At 46.0% G+C, this 16,067-nt stretch overlaps 1 protein-coding gene across 2 annotated transcripts in view; it reads right to left on the reverse strand.

Moving 5' to 3' along the window:
- Positions 1-16,067, reverse strand: part of RPS24 (ribosomal protein S24) — a 263,112-nt gene that overhangs the window by 149,865 nt on the left and 97,180 nt on the right. The gene's annotated exons all lie outside the window — the stretch shown is intronic.

Raw genomic sequence — 16,067 nt, forward strand, 5'->3', positions numbered from 1 at the left:
GGCAGTGTTCCCTCTCTCTGAACTAGCCTCTCAAACAACTCTTCCCAGCAGCTTTCCCCGAGATAAAGGCTTGATGACAGATCTGCCTGTTGACAAAATCCGGAACAAAGCAGGGCATCTTCTCTTAGCAGCATCCATTCCTCCTTTAATCCATTTGATAACGTTGTGCAGTGCGGACCCACAGGGGTTCAAAGCGCTGTAAACTCCCCGTGCTGATGCCGCGGCTCGTGCTCCTGGTTTGTGCTTGGTTTGCCCCTGTGCGGACCGGTGGTGGGGATCTGCCACCAGTTGGAGGGTTGCATTTGGCAGGAGAGGTTTCTATGCATTTGGGAGATTCATTTGCCAAGCACCAGGGACTGCAGTCAAGTGTTGAAGGGAGCAGGCAACCGGGCAATCGTGAGCCAAACCCTATTTGGTAGGTGGTTCTCTCTCACCCTGAGAAGAAAAGCAGCATTCCTCTGCTTTCACACCCCAGAACACACTGTCTTCTCATCCACCCATTAGCGCTGTCCCATCAGGGGACAGGAGGGAAGCTGGGGGTCAAGGAAGTGGTGGGTGGCCAGAGAGAAAGAAGGGACCAGGGATGCCCCATAGGGCAGGGCACATACTTAGCCTTGCTACCAGCCTTGGCAGTAGGTAAGGATGGCCAACAGTGAGCATCGGGTGGGGCTGATGCTACAGGTAATGGGCAAGAGGGTGACCAGAAGTCTCAGACTGGGGACTAGGCAGAGATCTGGCAGACAGGCAGGTGGGCGACAGTAGCCATCCTCTTTCAAAGGGATGCCGACATGGTTTATACTGTTGTCAAAAGGCAATTGTTACATTTTCAGGAAGTCTACCAGTAGTTGTTAAACATGGCCATTAGTAAACATCAAATTATATAAACTATAATTAAATTAAGAACAAAGATAAAATGTACTCAAAACATATTCCTTCCTACTTATTTTACTGCATCTTACTATTCTCTATATTGCTGAGTTTACTTAAATTGATTATATCTGTATGGTGGAAATTCTAAATCATAGTGGCTACTGTGCTTCTCTTGAAATGAACCATGTTGGTAGTCTTTAGACCATGGAATTTGGCAAATATTATTAATGAAAATTGGGTCTCCTTTTTTTTTTTCCTGCAAAGCCTGTGTGCACTAGCATTTATCAGCACACTAGTGGTATTTGCTACCCTAAATCAAGCGGTTCCTCTCTACCTGGCATCGTGCTGGACATCTGACGTTTGTCATGTGCAGCCTGGGCAGCACACACCTGTAGGGCATGTGGGCTGTTACGGTATCAAACCACGTTCATTTGGGCTGGGAAACAACGGCTGTCCCATAGATCGCCAGTGGGAATTTGCCGTATGACTTAGGGAGCTCAAACCAGCGCTCTGTGACAACCTAGAGGGGTGGGATGAGGGTGGAAGGTGGGAAGGAGGTTCAAGAGGGAGGGGACATATGCATACCTGGGGCTGATCCATGCTGATGCGTGGCAGAAACCAACACCACATTGTAAAGCAATTTTCCTTCAGTTAAAAGCAAACAAACCAAAAACATAATAATAATAATAACTTCTGCCCCAGGGCCCTGCTGTGTTCCTTCCATCCTAGCCACCAGCCCCTCCCGCAAGGCCACTCAAGGTTAGTGCCTGAGCCTTTTCTAGCACTAGCTGATAGCCATTCATGCACTACAAGTTGATAGTATTTTTACTGTAACCTTTGCTTATAACTATCCTGTAAGTTGGGTATTATTATCACCCCTGTTCTACAGATGAGGAAATTGAAGCTCTGAGAAAAAACCCAACTCACTCAGAGTCACACATCTAGCTCAAAGCAGAGCCGAGATGAAGCTTAAGTTAGCCTGAGCCCAGCCAAAGTTCCCAACCACAAGACAGGACCATTCCTCAAAAGCATGGAGGTCTGAAAGCTGGTGGCCCAGGCTGAGCTCCAAATCCTAGGAGACACACAGAGCGAGCTGAAGCCTCAGCTCAGGTTAGCTGTGTAAGGCCCTGGATTCAGAGCACAAGGGAGAGACCCAGTTCATAAAACAGCAGCATTTGTCTGATAGACAAGGCAAACCCTTGTTATTAGAATTGCACAGCATGCCAGAGAGGGCCCTGCTAGCAAGGATGTTCTTGAGGTGAGAGCTCAGAGATCCAGCCTAGAACTCCTGAGGTCTCAAGACAAGACTTACCTTTGAGGCCAGGGTGGTTCAAGAGGCCTCACAGCTGAGCTGCTAGACTCTTTCTAGTGGTCTCCCCTCCCCTTTCTCTCCTCCCCTACCCTTCCCTTCTGTGCCCAATCTGAGTCCTTGAACAGTGAATATGAAACACCATGACTGCCCTCAGGAAGCTTACATTCTGGACTATGGAGAAGCTGCACATCTATATGAAAACTATAAAAACTAAATATTTGATGAACACAGCACAGTTGAGGTCACAAAGCCCATGTCACAGCTGAGAGACAACAGGAAAGCTTCCAGATGTCCTCCTCTGTTGTTAGACATGTCATCTATTGGACGACACAAAGGTTTTCTATTACTTCACTTCTCAGACATAATGTATAGCATGACCAACTCAATGGGCATGAATTTGAGCAAATTCCAGGAGATAGTGAAGGACAGGGAAGCCAGGCATTCTACAGACCATGGGATCGCAAAGAATCAGACATGACTTAGTGACTGAACAACAATTGTAAGACTGAATCACCAAATTAGCAGTTTTCTGAAGGAAAAACATCTACTTTATGTGACAACTACAAGAGCCACCCTGATTTCAGAAATGCACGTTGTAAGATAGAAAATTGTATCCTCATGCTCCAAGGTCACTTGGACAAAGGATACAGCAAAGAGGCAGTCTCGTCAAAGTTCCCCTTGAGGTTCAGTCGTTCAATCATTCGACGAATATTTCTTGAGAGCCCAGTACTGGAGACACCATATAGAGCAGAAAATGCAGGCTTGCTCCCTGTAAGACCTCCAGCCAAGCAGTGGACAGTCATCACGTTAGTAAAGCAAACAGATAATAGTGCACTTAGAAATACACTCTAAGGAAGTACTGGATTCTGTGAGAGAAGTGAAAAGGCAAGGACTCCCTGCAACAGGTAGTCGGGGAGGGTGACGTAGGGAGGGTGCGCCAGGGAGAGGGATGCCCTGTGATGGAGAGAGTCTGGTGTGCACGTGTTATGGAAAGCAAGCCAGTCCAGGGAGCACAGAGTGTGGGAAGGGAGCCAGTACATGGCACAGAGCAAGGCCAGGTCAGCTACAGTTGTATCAGCCATGCAAGGGGCTTGATTCTAATCCAAGCACAACTAGAACTTAGATAAAAGTTTTATGCAGAAAAGTGACACATGCTGATGTAGGTTTCAGACGGACTGACTGGGCACTGGATTGAGAATAGGACCACTGGGGAGGACTTCCCTGGCAATCCAGCAGTTAAGACCGTGATTTCAATGCAAGGGGTGCGGGTTCTATCCCTGGTCAGGGAACATGCTCTGTGGCCAAAGAAAATTTTTTTAATTAAAAATTTTTTTTAAAATTAGACCTGTTGGGGATGGTGGGAAGGGTTGACATGGGAAACCCAGGGACAAGGCTGTTCCAGTGATCCAGGCAAGCAGTTGTATGCCTGGGACTAGGGTCCTGGCTACTAAGGAGAAGCTTCATTCAAGATTTGGAGAGAGCCAAGAGTCTGTTGTGATTGACTGTGCATGGGGGAGAGGAGGAGGCTTTCATGGGTGTTGCCCTCGAGTAGCTGGAGTTGCTGTTGACTAAAGAGGTGGGGGAGGGCAGCTTCCCTGGTGACTCAGATGGTAAAGAATCCACCTGCAATACGGGAGACCTGGATTCGATCCCTGGGTTGGGAAGATCCCCTGAAGGAGGGCATGGCAACCCACTCCAGTATTCTTGCCTGGAGAATCCCATGGACAGAGGAGCCTGAAGGGCTACAGTCCATGGGGTCACAAAGAGTCAGACACAACTAAGCAACTAAGCACAGCACAGCACAAAGAGATACTGGTATGCACACAGCTGCCACTTCTTATCCGAGGGGAGGTGGAGAAACGGCCAGGACAAGAGTGGCAGAGGCCTTGCGAAGTATGAACAGAGCCTGGGAGAGCAGGTACTGGAGCTGGACTGAATTCTTCTTCTTTGTTTTCTCATCACAAGAAACACAATCAATGATCTGAGTGGTAACATATAAAACAGATGCTGTGTGAGTATCAAGATGAAAAAAACCCCAAGTTTGCTGTGGTCTTGGAAGGCTTCATGGAGGAGACAATTTCTCCTCTAGATGTAGAAGGACAAATAGATCCTAAATAGGTGAAGTGGATTGGGAAGGCATGACCCGACCTAGGGGACGGCGAAGGAAAAGTAGGCAAATGCAAACTAGGGAGACACTGGAACTAGGATCCCTGTCTATCTCTCCCCTGTTGCCTGGACAGGACAGCAGCTTTCTCAGGCTGCCTTACCTGGTCTAGGGAATGCTGGCAGAGTTCTATTCTCCCTTTCTCTTTTGATTGCTCTGGGTCTTTGTTGCTGCGTGCACACTTTCTCTAGTTGCAGAGAGCAGGGGCTACTCTCTGTTGCCGTTTGTGGGCTTCTCATTGCAGTGACCTCTCTTGTTGCAGAGCCCAGGCTCTAGGTGTGTGGGCCTCAGGAGTAGCAGCATGTAGACTTGGTAGCTGCAGCTACCCTAGCTGGCTCTAGTGCGAGGACTACGGTGGCCCACAGGCTTAGTTGTTCCAATGCCTGTGGAATCCTCCTATACCAGAGATCGAACCCGTGTCCCCTACATTGGCAGGTGGATTCTTAACCACTGTACCATCAGGGAAGTCTTCCCTTTCTTTTTAAAACAGTATTATTAAGATGTGTGTGTGTGCGCACACACTAAGTTGCTTCAGTCGTATCCGACTCTTTGCGACACTGTGGACCATATATTGACATACAATAAACTGCACATAATTAAATTCTAATCAGTTTTGACATGTGTAGACACCATGGAAATGATCACTGAAGTTCAAATCATGAACATATCCATCCACTCCAGAAATTTCCTTCCGCCCCTCTCCACCGGCCCCTGTCCTCATCCCCCCGCACTACCAATCTGCTTTCTCTATCAATTCGCTTGCATTTTTAGAATTTTATTTAAATGAAATCATATAATATTACACTTTTTTCCTGACTTCTTCCACTCAGCCTAACTATTTTGAAATTCATCAATGTCACAGCATGTATCAATAGTCTGTTCCTGGGACTTCTGCAGTCCAGTGGCTAAGACTCTGTACTCCCAGGGCAGGGGGCCTGAGCTTGATCTCTGGTCAGGGATCTAGATCCCACATACCACAGCTAAGACTTAGAGCAGTCAAATTAATAAATATATATTTTTAAATAGCTCATTCTCTTTTATTACTGAGTAGGATTCCATTGTATGGATACACCCCTCATGATATACCTGTTCATCTGCTAAAGGATATTGGGTTGTTTTCAGACTGGGGCTATTATGAACAAAACTGCTATAAGCAACTGTGTACAAGTCTTTGTGTGGACACGTGCTTTCTTTTCTCTTGGGTAAATAGCTCGCTGTGGACTGACTGGATCACATAGTAAGTGTCCATTTAACTTTATAAGAAACCATCAAGCTGTTTTCCAAAATGTTGTAGCATTTTACTTCCCACCAGCAGCATATGAGAGTTTCAGGTCTCTCACATCCCCAACACTTGGTCCGGTCAGTCTTTTTCATTTTAGCCACTCTAAAAGGTGTGTAATAATACTTCACTGTGGTTTTAATTTGCATTTCCTAATGACTAATGATGTCGAGATTCTTTTCATGTGCTTATTACCCATTTGCATATCTTATTCAGTGAAATATCTACTTAAATCTTTTGTCTATTTTTAATTGGTTTGTCTTATTATTATTGAAATTTCATTGTATGTTATAGACACAAGTCCTTCATAAGATAAATTATTTGCATTTATTTTCTCTGTCTGTGACTTGCTTTTTTAATTCTCTTTACAGTATCACTCAAAGAGCAGAAGTTTTTAATTTTGATTAAGTACAATTTATTATTATTTTTCTTTCATGAATTGTGCTTTCAGTGTCATATTTAAGAACTCTGCCCAAACAAAGGTTACAAAGACTTCTGTTTTCTTCTAGAAAGCCTATAGTTTTAGGCTTTATATTTATCATCCATTTTGAGCTAATTTTTGTACATGGTGCAAGTTATGGGTCAAAGTTCATTTTTAATGGATATCCAATTGCACCAGGCTTTCCTGGTAGCTCAGCTGGTAAAGAATCCACCTGCAATGCAAGAGACCGAGATTTGATTCCTGGGTTGGGAAGATCCCCTAGAGAAGGGATAGGCTACCCACTCCATTATTCCTGGACTTCCCTGGTAGCTCAGACAGTAAAGAATTTGTCTGCAATGTGGGAGACCTGGGTTCGATCCCTGGGTTGGGAAATCCCCTAGAGGAGGGCATGGCAACCCACTCCAGTATTCTTGCCTGGAGAATCCCCATGGACAGAGCAGCCTGGCTGGCTACAGTCCATAGGGTCGCAAAGAGTCGGATATGACTGAGCACGTCCCATTTTTCAGCACATCCAATTGTACCAGCACCACTTGTTTAAAAAAGAAAAAGACTCTTCTTTCTCTGATTGAATTGTCTCTGCACTTTTGTCGCAGATCACTTGTCCACATATATGTAGGGCTACTTTTGCACTTCCAATTCCATTCCATTGATCTATTTGTCAGTCTTGATGCCCATAGCTCACTGTCTTGATTACTACAGCTTAGTAATACGCCTTAAAATCAGGCAGTGTTAGTCCTCCAGCTTCCTTCACTTTCAAAATTGTTTTGGTTATTCTAAGCCCTTTTCATTTCCATATGAATTGAAGAGTCAGCTTGCCAGTTTCTACAATTGCTATGCTACTGCCCACCTCCTCCTTGTCCTTGAACCATTTGACAAGAAAACAAATAGGAAAGAGACTGAGGTGGAGTTGGTGCCACAGCTCCGAACAAAGCAAGAACTCAGGAAGACTGACTGCATTGAAGGAATGCTCTCCCAGTCTCCAACACAGAACAAGGGTGGTTTTGTGCTTCAAACAAAGCATCCCAGGGTCAAAGGTCATGGGCACAAGAGCTCTCCATAGCCTGTCCCCTCCCTCTGGGCACAGGGCATTGCTTCTTGTTCCTCCATTAGAACACTCTGTCTTCTGCTCTGGTCTTTCCTGGTTGTTTGGTGTGGTTTCTGGCCCTGAGGAGCTCCCAGGCTGTCAGCTTCTACATCTGGGTAACCATGGAGTCCAAAACAGAAAAAAATGAGCCCTCAGTAGACACCAAGGGGAAACGATAGAAAAGTAAATGGGCGTGTACACTGGGAAATCCAAAGGAATAACAATTGCTGGGCATTGCTTCAGTAGCTTTAAAGGCAGTTTGGGGAGTTCTCTAGAAATAATAATATAGCTACTACATAGGATAAGCTATGCTCTGTGCTAAACTTTGCTCTCCATAATCTTTTCATTCAGTCCTTAAAGCATCCAGTAGGAGAGGAGTATAATTACACCCATTTTCCAAATAAATCAAGACCTGGAGAGGTTGAATAACTTGCCTCAGTCATTGCTTGCAAGTAGCAGAATCAGAAAACAAGAATCCAGGTCTGTTCGATTCCAAGACCTGCACTCTAGACTGAACCCCAGGATGATTCTGCCTTTAGGGATGAGGAATGGAAAAGGCTCATAGATGTGTACAGTCAGACTAGCATGATTTAATAAGCTGCTACTATGAGCCAGGACTGTACTCAGGACCGTCTGATATAGCCATGTGTGACAAGCATGCAGGGAGGACGACTAACTCTCCTCTGGACAACTGGGAAGCCACACCCTGACCAGAGAGGGGAGGCCTTCCATGACAGATTTGAAAACAGAAAGGAAAGACCTAGGGGTGCCAGCATCTTGTGGAAGAGGGTAACCTGCCAGTCTTCACCCCGGAGGCTTCTTGAACTGGCTTAAGCACAAAAGAGGAATCATGGCGTTGGGCAGGCAGAGACCCTGTGGCTTTATGCACCAGGGGAGTCACTCGCAGCAGGCTCTCTCCAGATGGCAGCTGTGTGGCCACCCACACCTCCAGGGTTAATTTCCCCTGCTCAAAAGCCTCTCTTAAAGAGTTCCAGCAAAAATTTCAAGTCAGACTTTGTTGACTCAAGTAGGATCTTTCTGCTTCCCTGGTGGCTTAGACGGTAAACAATCTGCCTGCAATGCAGGAGATCTGGGTTTGATCCCTGGGTCAGGAAGATTTCCTGGAGAAGGAAATGGCTACCCACCCCAATATTCTTGCCTGGAGAATTCTATGGACAGAGGAGCCTGGTGGGCTAAAGTTCATAGGGTCACAAACAGATCGTTCTAGAACCTATCCATGTGACACTACTGGATCAGAACCAATCCTCCTTGTCCTCTTCCAGACAATGATCAGGTAGTGTCACTCCTGACTCACTGGATGAGAATGACTCAGTTAAACCACTTTGCCCGGGAACAGAAGAGTGAAACAGCCCTGAAGGAAAGTGGAGGGAGCGTTGCCAGAAGACAACAGAAGTCAGTGCAGCAGGCAGAACAACAGATGTGTGCTCTGACTTCTCCCAGACTCAAATGTCCAGGGCAGCCCCACACAGCACACAAGGCATCAACCCATAACACTGTGCTTGCCTCTCCGGGCTCCCCTTCTGTTATGGATCTTCACAAACTCAGAAACACGTGTCTACTTCCAGCAGCTGAATCCGCCTCCTTGTCCTCTTCCAGACGATGAAGTCCAACTCTGGCACCTGCATCTTTCAGAGAGGATGGACTTCTTTCTGCTTTAATGATGACCCTATCTTAGATTTATACATGCCTGTCCTCCATACATAGAAATTGTGTGTCTTCTCCCAGAATCTGGACCTGTAATGTGATACGCACGACTAGTGACAATGAGACAGGCATCTGGAACTAGAAATGTCCCCAACACCTAGGCTGTATGGTCACTGTGTCCACTGTCCTCTACCCAGGAGCATGTGGAGGAGGCCAGGAAGCAATGCTTGGACTGGCAGCTCTTTACCCCTCGCCAGGTGTCTCTGCAAAATCACTCTTTGTCCCAGGTTCCAACAGGCCTGAGGGGCTTCTTCTAAAGCTACTGTTGGCTCCAGTCAACTGGACAGTATAACAAAGGACAGATGAGACCAAGCCAACCTCCAGGACATCCAGGAGAGGTGACCAGGTCCCAAACTCCTGGGTCTTCTCTGGCCCACCAGTCTCCAGGCAAAGGAACACCAAACAGGGTAAGACAGACCCATCCCTCCTGGAGAGAAACAAGTGTGTGAGATGTTTCACATGCAGCGGCAACAGCCACGGCAGCAAAAAAGGCAAGTTCAAAGGTAATTGGACAAGGAGTTTTAAGCACGGCTATTCCCGCAGCAAACTGCTTCATGAATACCCATCGGGATCTGTCCATATGGACAGCAGAAGGGCTCCTGCTGTTCTTTTGCTAATAAAAACTGTTGTGATTACATTTCCAATCCTTTTGGAATGGGGCCTCAGTGAAGCCGCAGCATGGCGTGCTGAGAATGTGTCTTCCTGGCTGATAGGCAGCATCCCCACCCCCGGCGGCCCCAGCCTTGAAGGGGTGCAAAGATCAGCACCCTTTGGCTGCATAAGGAAGGTGCTCAGGGGAGTCTGGGACTGAACAGGTGTGTGTGTGTATGTGTGTGTCTGTGACTGTGCCGTCTTACACATGCTACGCACACACGCAGGAAAATCTTAATTAATGGAACAACCTTCTATAAGTGGTTCCAGTCACTTAGTGGTTTCCAGTTAATTAGAGGATAACCTGCGATTTTTTTATTTCACTCTCCTTGTGGAAGTCCATTAGTCTGGTTTCACCCCTACATTCATGCCAGAGCCCCAGCTAGTGGCTTTGTTAAGAATGGCCTCCCTTACCCTGCATTTTCTATCAAAATTCTACCTGTTCTTTGTGCTCTGAGTCAATTTGAATGCTTCCTCCTGCATGAGGCTCTCCCAGATTGCTAGCCTCAGGTGGGGAAATTTTCCCGCCCTCAGAGAATACTCTTCTAAAGCACTTAACACATTCTGATCTTCTCTCCCCCTGGAAGCTCCACGCTCCTGTAGGTCATTGTCAGGGCCTTGCCTCAAAGGCCCCAATGTCAGTAACATAGGACTTGGGATACAGTTCAGTTCAATTCAGTCGCTGAGTCATGTCCAATTCTTTGCGACCCCATGAACCACAGCACTCCAAGCCTCCCTGTCCATCACCAACTCCCGGAGTTCACCCAAACCCATGTCCATTGAGTCGGTGATGCCATCCAACCATCTTATCCTCTATTGTCCCCTTCTCCTCCTGCCCTCAATCTTTCCTAGCATCAGGGTCTTTTCAAAAGAATCAGCTCTTCGAATCAGGTGGCCAAAGTATTGGAGTTTCAGCTTCAACGTCAGTCCTTCCAATGAACACCCAGGACTGATCTCCTTTAGGATGGACTGGTTGGATCTCCTTGTAGTCCAAGGGACTCTCAAGAGTCTTCTCCAACACCACAGTTCAAAAGCATCAATTCTTCAGTGCTCAGCTTTCTTTACAGTCCAACTCTCACATCCATACATGACCACTGGAAAAACCATAACCTTGACTAGATGGACCTTTGTTGGCAAAATAATGTCTCTGCTTTTTACTATGCTGTCTAGGTTGGTCATAACTTTCCTTCCAAGGAGTAAGCGTCTTTTAATTTCATGGCTTCAATCACCATCTGCAGTGATTTGAGAGCCCAGAAAAATAAAGTCAGCCTCTGTTTCCACTGTTTCCCCATCTATTTCCCATGAAATGATGGGACCAGATGCCATGATCTTAGTTTTCTGAATGTTGAGCTTTAAGACAACTTTTTCATTCTCCTCTTTCACTTTCATCAAGAAACTCTTTAGTTCCTCTTCACTTTCTACCATAAGGGTGGTGTCATCTGCATATCTGAGGGTATTGATATTTCTCCCAGCAATCTTGATTCCAGCTTGTGCTTCTTCCAGCCCAGCATTTCTCATGATGTACTCTGCATATAAGTTAAATAAGTAGGGGGACAATATACAGCCTTGACGTACTCCTTTTCCTATTTGGAACCAGTCTGTTGTCCCATGTCCAGTTCTAACTGTTGCTTCCTGACCTGCATACAGGTTTCTCAAGAGGCAGGTCAGGTGGTCTGGTATTCCCATCTCTTTCAGAATTTCCCACAGTTTATTGTGATCCACATAGTCAAAGGCTTTGGCATAGTCAATAAAGCAGAAATAGATGTTTTTCTGGAACTCTCTTGCTTTTTCGATGATCCAGCAGATATTGGCAATTTGATCTCTGGTTCCTCTGCCTTTTCTAAATCCAGCTTGAACATCTGGAAGTTCATGGTTCACGTATTGCTGAAGCCTGGCTTGGAGAATTAAGCATCACTTTTCTAGCGTGTGAGATGAGTGCAATTGTGCGGTAGTTTGAGCATTCTTTGGCATTGTCTTTCTTTGGGATTGGAATGAAAATTGACCTTTTCCAGTGCTGTGGCCACTGCTGAGTTTTCCAAATTTGCTGGCATATTGAGTGCAGCACTTTCACAGCATCATCTTTCAGGATTTGAAATAGCTCAACAGGAATCCCATCACCTCCACTAGCTTTGTTCGTAGTGATGCTTCCTAAGGCCCACTTGACTTCACATTCCAGGATGTCTGGCTCTAGGTGAGTGATCACACCATCGTGATTATCTGAGTCATGAAGATCTTTATTATACAGTTCTTCTGTGTATTCTTGCCACCTCTTCTTAATATTTTCAGCTTCTGTTAGTTCCATACCATTTCTCTCCTTTATTGAGCCCATCTTTGCATGAAATGTTCCCTTGGTATCTCTAATTTTCTTGAAGAGATCTCTAGACTTTCCCATTCTATTGTTTTCCTCTATATCTTTGCATTGATCGCTGAAGAAGGCTTTCTTATTTCTCCTTGCTATTCTTTGGAACTCTGCATTCAAATGGGTATATCTTTCCTTTTCTCCTTTGCTTTTCACTTCCTTTCTTTTCACAGCTATTTTTAAGGCCTCCTCAGACAGCCATTTTGTTTTTTGCATTTCTTTTTATGGGGGGTGGTCTTGATTCCTGTCTCCTGTACAATGTCACGAACCTCCATCCATAGTTCATCAGGCACTCTATCAGATCTAGTCCCTTAAATATATTTCTCACTTCCACTGTATTGTCTTAAGGGATTTGATTTAGGTCATACCTGAATGGTCTAGTGGTTTTCTCCAATTTCTTCAATTTCAGTCTGAATTTGGCAATAAGGAGTCCATGATCTGAGCCACAGTCAGCTCCCGGTCTCATTTTTGCTGACTGCATAGAGCTTCTCCATCTTTGGGATACAGCAGGTGCACAATAACTGTTCCTTAAATGAATGAACATTCATTCTTTTTTTGTACACCTAAAACTAATATAATTTGTAAATCAACTATACTTCAATCTTTTTTTAAACTGAACATTCATTCTTGATACAGTCTGAATGTTTAGGGGCCTGGGATCGAGGAAAATTCAAGACCTCCATAATACTAAATATTTTTTCATTTTCAAAGACAAACTCCTGCTTTTTTCACTACTTTCTTCATTCTCACAAAATTATTGTGTGTGTGTTCATGCTCAGTCACTCAGCCATGTCTGACTCTTGTAGTCTTATGGACTATAGCCCACCAGGCTCCTCTATCCATGGAATTCTCCAGGCAAGAATACTGGAGTGGGTTGCCATTTCCTCCTCCAAAGGATCTTGCTGACCCAGGGATCAAACCAGAGTCTCCTGCATCTCCTACATTGGCAGGCAGATTCTTTATCACTGAGCCACCCCTAATTAAAAAGCCCAGCCCACTGGGTATGTATTGATTAAGAATGTATGCTCTGCAAGTTCATTGTCTTCCCTTGGAGTCAGCACACATAAACTTGCAAACATACGTATGTACACACAAGTAGATGCAGCATCACCATTTTTTTTATCTCCAATATACAAAAATTCTTGTTTGCAAACATCAGTAAGAAAGCAGTTATTCACTTTCTCAAAGAGTTCTTATTTCACTTAAGGAGTCATCCCAGGGTCCCCTTCAGAGGGGGTTCTCCCACCATATCTGAGGGTTCGTTCGTTAACATTAACTGCTTGAATACAAGGGTAAGGAAGCTTCCATTGGCTGTGGTTCTGTAAACTTCACTTAAGCCTAATCAAAATGCTGATGAAGCACCTCTGAGAGGACTGAATAAAGCCAGCGGGCAAATGAAGTTCTCTTTGCAAAAATATATCCATTTACAGACAACACATTAAGGCAGAACTTGTAAGGTATGACTCTGCCTCTAAACCAGTCATGTGGACTCAAGCTTGTCACCTCTCTGGGCCCTGATTTCCCTGTCTGTTGAGTGAGGTCAAGAGGATTGGTAAGGCAGCTGAGCTCTAGGGCAGGAGTTTATCCCTAGAATACAATATAAATGGTACTTGACCAAAAATATTTGGTTGAGTCTAGGAAACATCAGTATCCTCCCACATCATTGCCACCAACTTCAATCATCCCGAGTGTTCACTTCGCTGAGCAAACAACTCCAAAGTCTCTGTGGCTCAACAAAACAAAGGTTTGCTGTTGCTGTTCCTAGATTCATTGGAAAAGACCCTAATGCTGGGAAAGACTGAAGGCAAAAGGACAAGGGGGGCAGTGAAAGATATAATGGTTAGAGCACATCATTGACTCTATGGACTTGAATCTGAGCAAACTTGGGAGATAGTAAAGGACAGGGGAGCCTGGCGTGCTGAAGACAATAGGGCTGCAGACAGTCTGACGCAACTTAGCAACTGAACAAAGAACGAACTTAAGTCTCAGAACTCTGCTCCACACAGGGACTCTGGAATCGAGGCCAACGGTCTCCTCCAGGTTAGAGCTGAACCCCCTAAAATGTCTTAGCCTCCTCCCTCACTGCAGCAGAGGGAGGGACAGCTGTAAGACCTTCCATGTTCACTCCAGAAGGGATTCCCCCAACTTCAGTTGACTGCCCATGGCCAGAGTAGTCACATGGCTCTGGAGAAGCAAATAGTCTATCAGTGATGTGATCACCATGGTCTCTGCTACATGCAAGGACACCCCTGACTCCTGCTCTCCAATCTACAGAGTCTTATAAGTCTTTCCCTTATTTCCTTAGAGTAAAGCCAGACTGTCCCCCATAAGATTATTCTCTGTAAGAAAGCCAACAGGGCATCAGTGTCCCCACTCACAGGGCCAATGTCATCAGCCCTTGATGAAAGGTCAACAAAGCCCTCGTTTATGGCAAAAAAAGTGTCTAGTTGGTGCCAATTCCAAATTAAGCCAAGTCAGCCACTCCCAGCTTCAGAGCAACCCCAACCCCTACTGCCATGGCTGCTGTATGCCACCTGGGCATTCTCTACTTCTAGCCCAACCAAATCATCTAGTGACTAGACCCACCACTGAAATGGGCTTCCGCAGCCAGACCCCTGCCTCCAGCTCCTCCTACCCCTGCCAGTTGCAGCTGTCTGCCCACTGGAAGAGCCTAAGGCTCCCAACACACACTGGCCATCTCCCTGCCTCAGCTGGCAACCATCCAAGGCAGATCCTCCTTCCAGGCTACTGAAGCCCTCCCTCTGGTCCAGCCCCCAATCCTCAGCCCACAGCCCTGGTGGACTATGGGACAGGTGGAGACAGGGGCATATTCACAGCCCATCAGTCCTTTGAGGGACTTTTTCATATGCTTTTATTCCTTTTACTTCCTGGTCCATCTGGAGGTCGATTTCATCAAGTTCACAATAAAAAGAGGCTGAAGGGAAATGACTGACCTCTCTATTAGTAAAGCAGAGAAGTCCCCCTTTCTACAGTCAGAGGACAGAGTTGACATGAGACAGGGAAGATATGGGAGAGCTTCCACCTTTTTCTGATGCCCCCAAGTGAGTCATATCAACTCTGAATGGATAAAAGAACAAGAGAATGAATGAAAGAATGTCACACGACAGGTGCTTAATGAATATCCATTCATTTATTCTTTGTAGTGTTGGCTGACGTAACATGTCAGTAGATCCCTGGTCCTGCCAGCAGAACTGGACAAGATTGCCGAGAAAAGAACAAGCATCTCCTGTGGATAAATCCTTTTTAGCATTCATTATGCAGCAGGCTGTGTAACACACATGGCATTAGTGCTTGTGATCCTCACAACAACCTCACGGGATAGACAATACCTACATTATGAGTATTACTCCGATTTTTAACTCCCATGAGATATAATTCTTATGATTATTCCTACATTACTGAGGCCTGATGTTTGCTATGAGCCAGCCAGCAAATGGCAGAGCCCAGCTATGAGTTCAAGGATCTAACTGATCTGTGAAGTACATCCAGTTACAGAATTTGATTGGAATTCAATTCAGGCGGAACCTCTCAGGCCCCTACTGTGTGCTCGTGTAGTCTACACTAGGTGACTCTGCACATGGGGAATATAGAAACGATGAGTCATGAGCCCTGCCCTAAAGGAGCTTGTGACTCAGCAGAAGGGATGGTGACAATGATGCCACACCCCACACCCACCTGGAGAACACCCTGGGTGACGGCGTGGAAGCACCAAGCAAACATAAACACTGATCAAAAGGAGAGCGTCGTAGTTGCTATGGCTACACACAGGGCACTGAGGGGAGCCACACCCCACCTGTGAGTGGTGATGAGGCGGAACCCACTGGACTCGGGGGAGGAAGACTGCCCCCTGCTGCCACTGCCACCTCGGAGAGCTGGAGACACAGGTTGAGTCAGGAGGGCCTGCCACTCCCGGGGACCCGTAGACAACAAAGACAGCTTAGGCAGAGTGATATGTGCCCTCGAGCACCATGATGACTAAAACCCAGAGATGCAGGAGGGATAGAGCATCGCAGCTGTGCCTGCTAAATATAGCCTGACTCCAGCTCCCCACGGAGAGGCAACCAGAGCCATCTTCCAGGGGCGGCTCTAAAAATAAAGCTGCAAACTAGCTTCACACTTCCCTCAGCTGCTCGGGGCCCACGAGTTGGCATCTGCCTCTG

The sequence above is a fragment of the Bos mutus genome, chromosome 28 (genome assembly GCF_027580195.1).
Source record: "Bos mutus isolate GX-2022 chromosome 28, NWIPB_WYAK_1.1, whole genome shotgun sequence".
Classification (NCBI taxonomy): Eukaryota; Metazoa; Chordata; class Mammalia; order Artiodactyla; family Bovidae; genus Bos; species Bos mutus.